The following is a 13,266-nucleotide window of genomic DNA, read 5'->3' as shown; positions in this document are numbered from 1 at the left end:
ATCAAAAATCAAAATAAATAATATATGATGATATAGAAATAAATATATATATATATATATATATATATATATATGTAAATATAAAATATGTATTCATATATATAATATATACAAATCTAATATAAGTATTCATATCTTTCAGTCTGAATCTAAATATGCATTCTACTACAATCTTCAAAATCTACAAGTAATTAAAAATTACTTCCAGATCTCAACTCACTTTCAATAAACTCTGTTCCACTGTGATGATTCCTAATATACCAGCACCCTTCCATAGATTTCAGAAACCCTTTCTAGATATGCCAGAAGGAAATACCTTGTAAGCAAGTCCTCAAATTACAGCTCTTAAAAAGATAATGGCATTTGACTCACTACATCCCATTCATTTGTTATCAGCTACTGGTTGAAAATAAGAAGGGCCCAAATCAGAAGAAACCTACAAAATGGTAATGGAACCCCTGCAAAAATCAGTGAGCTCTTTAACACCCCTTCTCTGATCTTTGTTCCTTTTTCGGGTTCCTCCTCACAGGCAGCCTAGCTAGTGGTAGGAACATGATCAGTGAAGTCCCAGAGAAAGGAAAATGATTGCAGAGATAGTCTCCATTTCCAAGAGCATATCAGATTATGGCAAAACACATTATGTCAACATTCCCCTTGCAACAATCTAATCTTTGCTGGAGTTAATTAAAGCAATTAATTCCCTTCCCTTTCAAAACAGGGTGATTACATAAATAGATAATTTCCTAACTCATACCCATAAGGCAAGTGATTTCCCTGCACTTCCCTCCGTGGGTCAAAAGACCTAATTGAACTAAATTATCCTTTTTATTTATATGATATACCCCAAATTCTCCATCAACTTTGTCTGCTTTGTTTTTTTATCTTATGGAATGACAGAATCACATCTCCAAGTGGACTCAGGACTCTGTGATTAATTAAACCTTTTTCTACACTAAAGATGGATGATCCCCAAACCATAATCCAGCAATAGGAGCAGAGAGAAGAGGCGAAGATGACAGCAAGTGCATTCTCACAGGCACTAGAGCGCTCTCCAACAGTTTACTAGTGTGGGTGATGCTGACAATAATTAGGCAAACAGAATGCCAAACAATTATAAGAAAAGCTGTCAAACATTTTGTGTTATTATCCTCTGCACAGGCCTGTGATTTATCATCATAGAAAGAACACATTCAAAGGAAAAAAATCTCCAAACAGTGACATTTTGTTCAAATTACAACCCTTGGCTTCCCTGGCTGCCTGTAAACTGACATCCAATGTCAGATGTAATGCTCAGCAATTTGTTCCCTCATTAAGGCAGCATGTCTCTGGGATGGGTCCTAGCCACTGTCAGCAACTCTGGTGTGCCAAGGGGAAGAACCAAGTACCTCTCAAGGCATGGGAAACCATCTGCCTTCAGATATCAAAATGAAATAAATGAAATGATATGCATATTTCCTTCCCAGATTATAAGGGCCACATTGATCATATGACCTATCGACCTTTTCACCTGGGATCCTACCATCATCTCTTCCTTTTGTCTCTACCGGAGACCCTGATTGGAGTTTGGACTTGGCTAAAGTGTATTTTAAGGACTTTGATCTTTTTAGGATAAAATCAGATTTACTTATGATATTCTCCAAAGACTGTAACTGAATCAGCAAGAATAAGAAATGGAAACAACACTTCTCTTGTATAGTTTCTTTGGCATTTGGCACAGTTCTATAGATAACTTTATATAAATTGAGAAATGTACTGCAAAGAGACCTTCCAGAGATGCTGAGCCAAGGAGACAGAAATGAGGTGTTAATGTTATTAATTTGGGGGAGAGTCTGTAGGTAGCTTCTGGATTGATACAGGTTGAAATGGACCCTGGAGGTAATAAAAGTGACCTTTGCAAATAATGAGAGAAATCCTGCCTGTGCAATTCCTATATCATGTTCATAGATGGAACAATTCCAAGTATGGAGACGAAGTAGCCCTTCTATTATAAACGCCTGGATGCTCAGAGTCCTGAGATTTAGGTCCTCAGTATTTTCAACATCAGCATACTTATCTAATATGGAGGTCCACTCAACAGTGGGAGCACCACCTCTCTACAGAGTGTCTTTTTGGAGCGTTCATTTCCTTCTATCCTATTCTCAGAACTCTGTCCCACTCTTTTCTTCACCCTGTTTTCCATTTTCACACTCACAAAAGAACTTTTCCTTCTTGGGATCCTCTTTAGTTAGCATTTGGACAGTATTGCCAACATAGCAAATCTTCCTTTTTCTTTATGTGGATTTTGATTTAAAAAAAAAAAAAACAATAGATAGTCTTTTTACTCAAAATTGGGGAAATCATTTGAGATAGAAGAGAGTATCTTCTATCTACTAGTGGATCTTCCTCTACTAATCTTTGCACAAAGCATTCGATATTTCCATGTTTACTTCTGGCTATCCAGGGACCTCTCACCAGGTTTAGTTCCAATTGGATGGCCCTTTGCATACTTTCTAATCATTCTTCCTACCAAAATGTACATGTTCTCTCTTTCCTAAGAAAATAGATAGTGAATTTAATTGAGTAACATGAATTACAGTGTTAACAGCTTATTTCTGAAACGTTAATATATTGCAACTCAACCAACAGTATCTGCATACTGGCAGTGACTCATTTCCTTAGTTTAAGAAAGTGAACAGGGTTTCAATTCTCTCTCTTCCTCCCTCCCTCTTTCTTTCTCTCCTTATAGAAAAGTGTGAATTATCTCTCCAAACCAGTTCATCTAACTCTGGCAAGCTAATTCTCAAGGACAAACCAGAAAGGGGAACTAGGAAAGGGATGACCAAATCTCACTGCAAACCATTCTCAGCTACAGAATATAAAATTTAAAAGTTCTAGAGCTTGCAGAAGGCAGGACTTTGGAGTCAACTTAAAAGTTAAGAACAGCTTTTTATCCCATGGACCTCCAACCTATTCTGATTGATCTGGGCTGATCAGAAACAAGCACTTTAACAATAAAGACCAAAATAAGAGAAATTCCCTTTAGAAGTCTTTTCTCTTGTCAAAATTGTTGGTGATTAAATAAATTCAAAGACATTTAAATTAATATATGTTATTTCCATCATCTCAGGAGAAAAGGTAATGTGAATTTAATCTTCCAGTAAAGGAGATGATGAAATAATTAAAGTTTTTATCCAACCCCATTTGTGACATGGGCTACTGAAATATCAACCAGATAAAAATTTTTGTCAGATAAAAATATTATTTATCTATATCTATCTATCTATCTCCCACAAGTAGCCACAATCTCTAAAACAAAGTGGCTCATTACCTATCTAGACTCTGTGAAATAAAAAAGCAAGACATATAGCTTTCTTTTTCTCATAGTCAGGCCTAAGAGTATGTACAAATATTGCACAATTCAAAGATTCTTTCATGAACTATTCGTCTTATTTCCATCCACAAATTTAAAAGGATGGAATTACTCAATGTAGCCACAGCTGTAAGTACTGTTTGGTAAAGTAACAGGAAGAGACAGCAGTATCCTTATAAATATTTTTTTTACAACTTGTATTTGTTAAGGGCATGAAGAAAGCAATGGAATCAGGTCAAAATAGCCCTTCCTGTGCTATGGGAAATCTTGGCTGTGAGGATCTTCTGTGGTAGAGAGACAGGCCATTCTATCACATGAACTGCACAGCCAGGCTGGGTGTGTTTGCTGGATGTGTGGACATCAATTACCCACATGTCCTGTGGAGTCTCTTCCATAGGAAACAGGGGAAGCCCAGGCCATCAGTATTCTGCTCACACACACCAATAGCTTGTGTTTGCAGAAACAATCATTTTTCAGCTCCTTTTAGATGTTATTTATTTGTTACTTTTCCCTCTTGGCTGAAAGGGATTTTCCTTTGTATGAAGCAAGAGTACCAATCTATCAGAATGTATTAGAAAATACCTGATTGGTATTATGCTGGGGTTCTAGTGGGGTTGAAATGCTCAAACAAAATGCAATAAATACTTTAGGTTGTTTTGGGCGATTTCACTCCACAAGGTCTTGATTTCCTCTTCTCAGATTTATGCAATGCTAATTTTATATAGAAGGTACAGTAAAACCTGAAAAGAAGGCAGCTCTATGTCAGTCATTCAGTGGAGGAAGATCCCATGATGCTCTGGATGTCAAGACACTATACAGGCAGGTGTGAATAAGTTATTTAGAAATGAAAGCATGAATGACACTGCAGAACAATGGAACTCATGGTTTTTGCACCGAGCTTTTCATTAAAGGGCAAACATTCTTCTTCTCATGTCTTAAATTTAAGATAAAGAGAAAATGGTGTGGAGAGGAAGTAAAGGAGGGTTTTGGTTAGGTAAGTGAAGATCATTTTTCTATTACTCTTATCTGAATTTACAAATTTTGTTTTCCTGTTTAATGCTTGCTCCACAAACTGGAAGTTACCTGAGGACAGGGAATTTGTCTTTTCTGTTCACTATTGCCCTTCCAACACTCACTACAGTTCTTGGTGTTCTACAAGTAAGGATGAGTAAGAAATTTGTTGCATTTCAACAAATGGTTTCCATTCTCCTCCAGGTAAGAAGGTGGTATGAATTTTTTTTTTTTTTTTTAAGATGTGACCAAAGCCAGTGGTGGATTGAAGAACAGCTGACTAGTAGACATGGTCTTTGATTTACTGGAAATTCCAACAATATCTGACCTGAATATCAAGCAAGTAAAAGTCTAAAAACAGTACATTTTGGTCTATTGGCATGTAAATCATTTTAAGCTATAATATAGAAATATTAACTTTGTATTTTTATAAAATACATTTTTTTCTTGAACCTCTAGATCTACTAGGGATTTTTCTTGATTTATGGTATGATAGGTGACTGAGGGACATTTCACTCTGGTAACACATATATGATTGGAACTGGAGGGAATGGATTACAAAATCACAGTTCTCAACCAACTTGCTCTAAACAATGGATACCATGTAAAAGACTTGCCAAAACTTTGTCATATTTTGTTCTTTTGCCACCTATGTCACTCACTCCCTAAACTGGGTGAGGAAGCAGCACATGTGGGAGCACAGGATAAAGTGGCCATAGAGGTGCTGAGGGATCAGGGCAGCAAAACTGCTCCCAGCAAATGACCCTCCTGCAATTCCCAAGAAGGAAAGATATTTAAGGATGGCCATGACAGCACCGTATTGCCATACCAACTCTAAAGCAGTTTCATCATGCAAACATCCCTTCAGTGAATGATTTAAAGTCTGGACCACTGACAGAGCAGAGCTAAAAGTATAGATTTCAGAGTGAGTTGACAAGGATGACTGAAATCATGGTTCCATGATTTGCTGGTTGATTCATAAGAAAGTCTCTTAGTCTTTCTAAACCTGAGCTTCATCAGAATGGCAATAATATTGTAGCTAATTAATGCCTAACTTGTAGGATGATTATGAACACAAAACAAAATAATGCAGTGCATCATTAGCATTCTAAGTAACATATAACAGCCCTGTATTGAACTGTGGAATGGCTATTATTCAGCATAAAGCACACATTTCATTGATGACATTAATCACAGCAACGCTGAGAGGCAAATATATTATTTTGAAGGCAAGAAAATGGAAGCTTAGAGGGATACAGCATTATTTTCAGTGTTTATGGGTACAGGGGAGGATTATACTTTACCTTCCCTTTGAAGTGAGATGCAGCCATGTAACTTGCTTTGCTAATGAAACGTGATAGAGGTATGTGTGGCTTCTAGGTGGAAGACTTTAAAAGCCATCTTTTATTTCCCAAATAGTGATGTTTCAGAGGGATGATTGTCCAGTATCCTGTATCCTGAGATAAGGACAAGGTATAGCAGAGCCCTCTGATAATGATAATGGACCTGCAGCATGAGCATGAAGTTCATCCTTGGTTTAAGCCACTGAGATTTTTACAGTTGGCATTACTACAGTATAACATATCTTATCTCTTTTTGCCCAAGATTAAAAAGTATTAAGATCCAGGATTCAAACTGAGGTCTTATGATATTAAGGTCAATGATTTTTGTACTACTTTACTGATATACACCTTGCTTATTAGAAATAGGATGAGATAGTACAGGATAGGAAAGGTAGCAGAATACAACGATTACTAATAGGGCATTATGTAAAAATGTGGATGTGTAACCGATGTGATTCTGCAATCTGTATTTGGGGTAAAATTGGGAGTTCAAAACCCACTTGAATCAAATGTATGAAATATGATATGTCAAGAGCTTTGTAATGTTTTGAACAACCAATTAAAAAAAATAAAAAAAAAAAAGAAATAGGATGACTAGTGAAAATTTTCCTCAGGAGAAAATTGACCTTACTGCTGCTTTTATCCTTAACTTGGAAAAAAATTAAACATACTCTAAGTGAAGGCTAATGAGAAGGTAACCAAAAAGTTGGAGAGAGGTGGTAATATAATAAAACCGATTGAAAAGATCCATTAGTTTTGCAGAACCTTTTCCTACAGCTTCATGACCTGAAGACTACATGGATAGAGGTTCTTATCAAAAGCCTACAACTCTGAAACTACAAAATCAATTTGTAAGTGATTTATGTGACATTCTTTGGGACCAAAGGCAGTAATTCATTCCTCACATGGCACTTGAGGCTGCTGCTTAGAAATTAATTTTTATTTACAGTATCCCTCTCCTTATACATTACTGGAAACAAGATTCATAAGCATGACATTTCTATAGCATGCAATTCTTTGCTAAAGGAAGTTCCAGGTGAAAAGGAAAAAATATATACTAAAACTCAAGGATTTGAACACACACTGAAATAATCGCATACTGAAATTTCAAAGGCCAAATGCTTTCAATCTATTCAGTTTGATCCACTTAACATAAACAGACCAAATTAATTTCTCAAGGGGAGCCATTCTTCTATCAAATCATACTTATCACCAACTTCAGCAAAGAGAGGATAAAGAATTAGAATACAAATGTCCCCCCACCCCCAAAATTCTGAGTTCAAAATTTTCTGGTTAAGTTCACATAGTTTATTTCAACTTGAGTTGAAATAATGTGTGTTTTAAAATATTGCTATAAGGAGGCCTTTCCTGGGCCACCATGTGCAGGTATTTCTCTCTTTTCAAAACATCAGAAGAATTGTATTCCCAAGCCTCCTACTTTCAGTTTGCCAGCTTGAGCCAAATATGTCCAACCACATCGAGGGGATAAAGTTCTACTATTCTGAGACCATTTGTAGCAGGCCTGTCCATTGCTTCTGGACACTGGAAAGTCAGAGGGCTGTGGAGAATGGTGCATGATGGTGCTGCCATTTTGTATTCTATGATTTCCTAGGACTAAATTTCCTAATGGACCAGTGAGTAGAGCCCAACTGGTCAATTACTCATCCTATACTGTAGACTACTCAGATTCATGTGCATTTTGTACTACATCTTTCTCCTTGGATCACTGCACATTTTCTCCTTATCAGACCAATGATTTTCGTTAAACTGTAGGATGATTCCTATAGACCACTATTTCCTGTGTCATTAAGCATGACTGAGTCCCTCAAGTGGGTGTTAGTACTCTGCTTCCACATTCACTTACTCGGATTATTTGATAGTCATGACTGTAAGTAGCTTGGAATGGAATGATGGAGGATAATATGTCCTATTAGTACAGATCGTTTGTTTAGTCCCATAGAAGTAAATGAGATACAATAAAGAGCAGAGGGTGAGGGCTTTTCCTCGCTTTTGTAGTTTGCTTTGTGCATGGAGTTTATCACTGATCAAAAAATTGGTGATACCCAGTTTATTAGGTTTGTTGGGCAAAAAGGTAGACAAAGGTGTTTCAAATGGATAAGAAGAAAGAGGACTCTTGAACCGCCATTAATAGTGGGACACTTTCATTAACTGGAGTGTAAAACCAAAACAAAATACAAAGGCTTTGCTGATGTATCCATAAGATCCTGGATTCTTCTCTTGAAGGAGCAAAGACCATGTTTGTTTGAGTCACTGGTTACATGAGTCTTGTGTCTCTGTATAACTATAGCCATAACCTTTATCATTTATGGCAAAAGGTTAAGGGATCTGGGCAGAGAAAACATATGGACTGATATCCTAGAAACTTAATATCAACTTCTTAGTAGGCTTGTAATATATAGAAATGACCAATATTTTAATTAATATTTTATCACCATACATTTATTCTGTACTGTCCTTTCCTTCTTCTAAGTCCTGTAATTGCCTGTAAGAATGCCAATCTGGAGAAAGATACTAATTTCTCAACAGTATGTAACTGCTCCGAACCAGCTGTAAGCTTTAAAAAGCATAAAACACATATATTGACTATAAAGTCCAGCAGCCTAGTATGTACTACCTGGTATCCAGCAGGTATTCAGCAACCATTTTTGGAAGGAAAGAAGGAATGAGAAAAACTTACATAATTTCCCATGTATTAATCACCTACTATGGAAGTGGGGATGCAGGAGGCTTGCTAGGCATTTCACTAACCATATTTTGAATTCCCTGGACTTAATAAAGTACATATCATGCCCCCCATATTTTAGAAGAAGAAACAACTTCAGTGAGTTTCAGGTGTATGTTAAGCTTAAGCAAACAAAGCTGTTTTGCAGTGATTCCCTCCTCCATGACAGCCAAGGCCCTTCCCACATATTTCCCTGTAAACCTGCTGAGTCATCAACATGACATGAGGGAAATTCAATAATGACAGCTTGCCTTGCTTTTCTGTGGAGAACTTATCTCTCAATCAATGGGCTGGAAGGGGGAAAGAAAACACAATTATCAAATTATGATGGGAGTTTTACATATTTTATCACATTTAATTCTGAAAATCAATCCCTGATGCTTTTAGAATCAAGTGAGTAATCAAAAGTTAGGATAGATAAAGTAACTTTTTCCAAAGTAGAGAACAAGGTTTCAAACTCTACACCCTAGTGTGTGTGTGTGTGTGTGTGTGTGTGTGTGTGTATTTCCCTTCCTTGCAAGTGTTCTTTGAGTGTGGTCCATGGACTAACTATACTGAATATTTAGAATGGGTCACAAAGATTAAGGTTCCTGGACCTGGATCAATATTCATTTAAATGGAATTCCTAAAAACAGATCCCAGTAATCTCCATTTTTTTTTTTTTTGCCACAATACTGAATCTTTTATTATTAATTTTTTTTAAAATTTTTTATTGTTGGCTGTTCAAAACATTACATAGTTCTTGATATATCATATTTCACACTTTGATTCAAGTGGGTTATTAGCTCCCATTTTTACCCCATATACAAATTGCAGAATCACATCAGTTACACATCCATTGATTTACATATTGCCACACTAGTGTCTGTTGTGTTCTGCTGCCTTTCCTATCCTCTACTATCACCCCTCCCCTCCCCTCCCCTCCCCTCTTCTCTCTCTGCCCCCTCTACTGACATTCATTTGTCCCCCTTGTATTATTTTTCCCTTTCCCCTCACTTCCTCTTGTATGTACTTTTGTATAACTCTGAGGGTCTCCTTCCATTTCCNTTAAAAAAAAAAAAAAAAAAAGAAAAAAAAAGGTAGTGAGCAAAAGTGGCTTTGAGAACTTACCCCTGTTTCTGAGAACTTCACTTAGTCTGTCAATTCAGGGTTTTTTCTTCATTACAAGAGAAGTTAAAGAACTGTGTAAAGAATTTGAAAGCAATAAGAGGACTTATCAAGCTCAGCCTGGGCCTGAGTCTCTGAGATCTTGGAGGAGGGAGCTATGAACTACAACAGAGCATGAAGACTTAACAGAGAGGCGGCTTCTGTGCTCAGCAGCCTGTACTCTTTGCCACTCAAATTTCTGTGCTGCTTTCCAGTTACATCTCATGGGTCATTTGACAGCTTCTGTTTTTTTAGCACCAACTAAGCAGAGGATGAAAAGAGAGAGAACTGAAGCCTCCTGGGGCATGAAGCATAGAAGGATAAATGGCACATTTGGCACCATTTGCCTTTTATTAGCACCCTAATTAACCAAGATCATCAAAATTCCTAGTCTATAATGGGCAACTATATAAAATCCTCACTAAGTCCTCAAGCCAGCACCCATGTAAACTATACTATTCTGAGGCACAGGAGGGGTGTTTGTGAGAAAACCCAAAGCCCATTATTTTCCGCCAGGAACTTTCAATTTCTCCATCTCAGGCTTAGTGACTCTCTATCCTGATCTTCAGATCCATAGTGATGCCAAGAGCTCTATAGAGGGAGATGGATTCGGAGAGTACCATTGTATTCATTTCCCACAACTTAGCTGCTTAAAATAATGCATGGTTATAATATTACAGTTCTGTAGAACAGAATTGCAACACAGGTCTTACTAGGCGGAAGTCAAGGTGTTGCAAGGTTGTGTTCCTTTCTGGGTGCTCTAGAGTACAACCCACTTCCTTCCCTCTTTCACCCTCTAGAATTCACCCACACTCCTTGGCTCATGGGCCCTTCTGTTTTCAAAGCCAGTAACAGTGCAGCTTTCTGGTCCTTCTTCCATAGTCACATCTTTCTTGACTCTGTGCTCTACTTTTGAGGACCCAAGTGATTAGATTGAACTTGCTAGAAAATCCAGGTGGATTTCCCCATCCCAGACCTTAACTTAATTATATCTGCAAAGTCCCCTTCGCTAAGTCATTTGATATCTTATGGGGAAAGGCAATATTCTGCCTTTCACATGCGGTAAGAAAAGGTGACGAGGGAGATCTCCAGAAGCTCAAAGATGCCAGAGAAGAGAAGAGCTAGGGGAGGGAGTGAGGCTCTCGCCTGCAGCTATCTTTCCAGGACCCTGAATTTCCTTTAAGGAATTCAGTCCAGTTTTCTAAAATCCTCTGTCACTTTCACTATCATCTTCATCATTCTGGCTCATGCCCTTTCATCTGAGTCATATTCTAATGCTTCTTCAATGCTCCCATATATGTATGTCTCAAACTTGCAGGCTAGATTCATAAAAGAGCCCTGTGCCTGAAACAACAGCACCATCAGTTTGGAAGGTTTCTGTTTGTTGCTGATGGCCATGATGAGAAGTAGATAAGGGAGTAAACAGGTTCTCTTCTCACCATTCCCTCCTTCCTCCAATCATGGATGCTTCCTCTTTGGTGCATATGAATTCATTTGTGAAGATGAAATCTCCTTAAAAGGTGGCCCCTAGGTTAACAGAAGATCTCAATTATGTGGTCAGAAGACACCCTGCCACCAACAATACAGAGAATTCACTGCAAAGGAATGTATCTTTGAAGACCTGGCCATAATCCAGAAAGTCCTACTATCTCAGCATTGGCCAATTTAGAATAGTCACTCAATTCTATTTCCCAGCTGCATCCCAGGTGGCAGTGCTTTAGGCAATACCCTTTTAACATTTTTTTACTTCACGTTTGCTATTATGCTTGCAATTCTACATTTTATTTAGAGATCATATGCTAACTAAATGGTTCTAACTTAACCTGGGTTAATTCAACTTTAAACTCACTCTGTCTCCCTAAATAATGGCAAACCAGATTTGGAGCATTGACACATGTGCTTTGTAAATTATGGGCTGTGTTATGCAGAGTTGGTTTGGATTATATTATACTGGTATGTGGGAAGAAGTACACATTCCAAATACTCTGAATAATTAAGAAATCTAAGGAGATGCTTCCCATCAATGGATCATCCAAGAGGAAGCTACACAATCCTATTCCTTCATGAGTGAGGAGGAATGAAGCTTGATGCCATGGGCTTTACTTGAAGAATAAACAATATGGAAAACCTGAAAGTTCATTATAGAATGTCTAAAATTGAATGCTATTGATCAGCTATTACAAGGGCATTTAATATTGAAACCCATACCTCTCTCTGTTTTGAAAATGAGGCTCAGTCCCCAGTAATTAACTAAACAGGGTTGTTAAATGACACCATGGCAATTCTAAATGGGTCTGAACTTTTCTTCTCTCTGGTTTAATGCCTCAGGATAGAGTGAATTACCAAAGCCATTTACTAAGGGGCACTTGTACAACAAGGAGGAGAAAGAAGAAATCATGGTTAGCGTGTTTTATTTGTTGAGAATGGTTGTCAGTTTCCAGCCTTGGCCAGAAAGAGCATGAAGAGGACATCCTATTTTCTTTCTTTCTTTTCTATTTTTTTTTTGTTGTTGGAGAAGGGGGGTGCCCTATATCTCCCAGGGCTGCAGTCTGTTCCTGCTTATTGCAGGGGACTCATAAAAACTCAAAATGTTCCTACTTAAAATCTGGTAGTTAGAAATGGAGGCTAGCTCATTAGAAGGTCTCTCTGTAAATGGACACACGTTGAAGCAGTGTCATGCGTCACCCTTTCAGTCTTTCCCTATATACCATTAAACTGAAGCCATGTAGAGATATGAAAGTATAATGGCACAAAGTGTCCATTTTCCACATGCAGTACACAGACTATGAAAATACAAATCCATTTCTTTCTCTACTGCAAAAGTACATCAAAGTTGAAGCCTTCTTATTTAAAGCCTTCTTATTTAAACAAAGGTTAATCAAATTAGTATTAATTGACAAATGGTTAACTTTTTCAATTTTACCTTATTTTAAATAAATAAAACAGAGATTATATGCTCATGTTTTGTAATGAAAGCACTTTAAAATAAAGTTGAAGAAATTATTAATTTTCTCTAGAGTGTGCAACTGTAGTATGGATAAATGATAAGGAGTCTGAATATACCATTGAAGGTAAGTAATTATGACCATGAGGTACCTACAGGGCAGAGAGGCCATGAGACTCAAATTTATTTTCTGATCAAAAGAGAGAACAATTTTATTTTAAGGATCCACAGAGTTAGCTGTTGGCTACAAGTGCCACTCAAACCTTAATTAAGTGCATTAGCTTTTACAAATGACTCATTGTCTACCTGCAGAGAAAAATTTAAAGGTAAAATCCCCAAAAGCAACACATTCTGTCCTGTTTAGAATAGGGCTTGCTTTCATGAACACTGGTGATTGTATGGAAGGAGCATGGATTTAAAGCCAGAAACTCTGGGTTTGAGGTCTTTTTCTTTTACTTAGCATTCAGGTACCTGGACTAACTAACTCCATAATCCTCTGTAGCCTGAGCTTTCCTGGTTTTCAAATGAAGATAATGATCCTGGTCCTGTCTAGATAGTGGGGCTGTTGTGAGAATCATATGGGATAATTATGTGCTCTGTCAATTGAAAATACTCAAAGAAAGGAGAGCAATAACGCAATGCAGGCTCGTGAGTCTAAGGGCTCTGCAGGGAGGTCACCCTGCATGGAAATCCAAGGAGAGTGGAATACTCACAAAATTCTCTGTGTGAT

At 37.5% G+C, this 13,266-nt stretch overlaps 1 protein-coding gene and 1 long non-coding RNA gene across 18 annotated transcripts in view; both read right to left on the bottom strand.

Moving 5' to 3' along the window:
* Slc8a1 (solute carrier family 8 member A1) overlaps positions 1-13,266 on the bottom strand; it is a 363,798-nt gene that overhangs the window by 125,451 nt on the left and 225,081 nt on the right. The gene's annotated exons all lie outside the window — the stretch shown is intronic.
* The window catches only part of LOC125617200, a 28,456-nt gene continuing 19,208 nt past the window's right edge, over positions 4,019-13,266 (bottom strand). Inside the window, exons 2-3 of the long non-coding RNA XR_007348108.1 lie at positions 10,362-10,378; positions 4,019-4,029 (exon numbers count right to left, since the gene is read on the bottom strand). This is a non-coding gene — a long non-coding RNA (uncharacterized LOC125617200). The remainder of the gene's footprint in view (positions 4,030-10,361; positions 10,379-13,266) is intronic.

The sequence above is a fragment of the Marmota marmota genome, unplaced genomic scaffold (assembly GCF_001458135.2).
Source record: "Marmota marmota marmota unplaced genomic scaffold, marMar, whole genome shotgun sequence".
Lineage (NCBI taxonomy): Eukaryota > Metazoa > Chordata > Mammalia > Rodentia > Sciuridae > Marmota > Marmota marmota.
The sequence above is the reverse complement of the archived record's forward strand: the minus strand, read 5'-3'. Positions and strand labels throughout refer to the sequence as shown.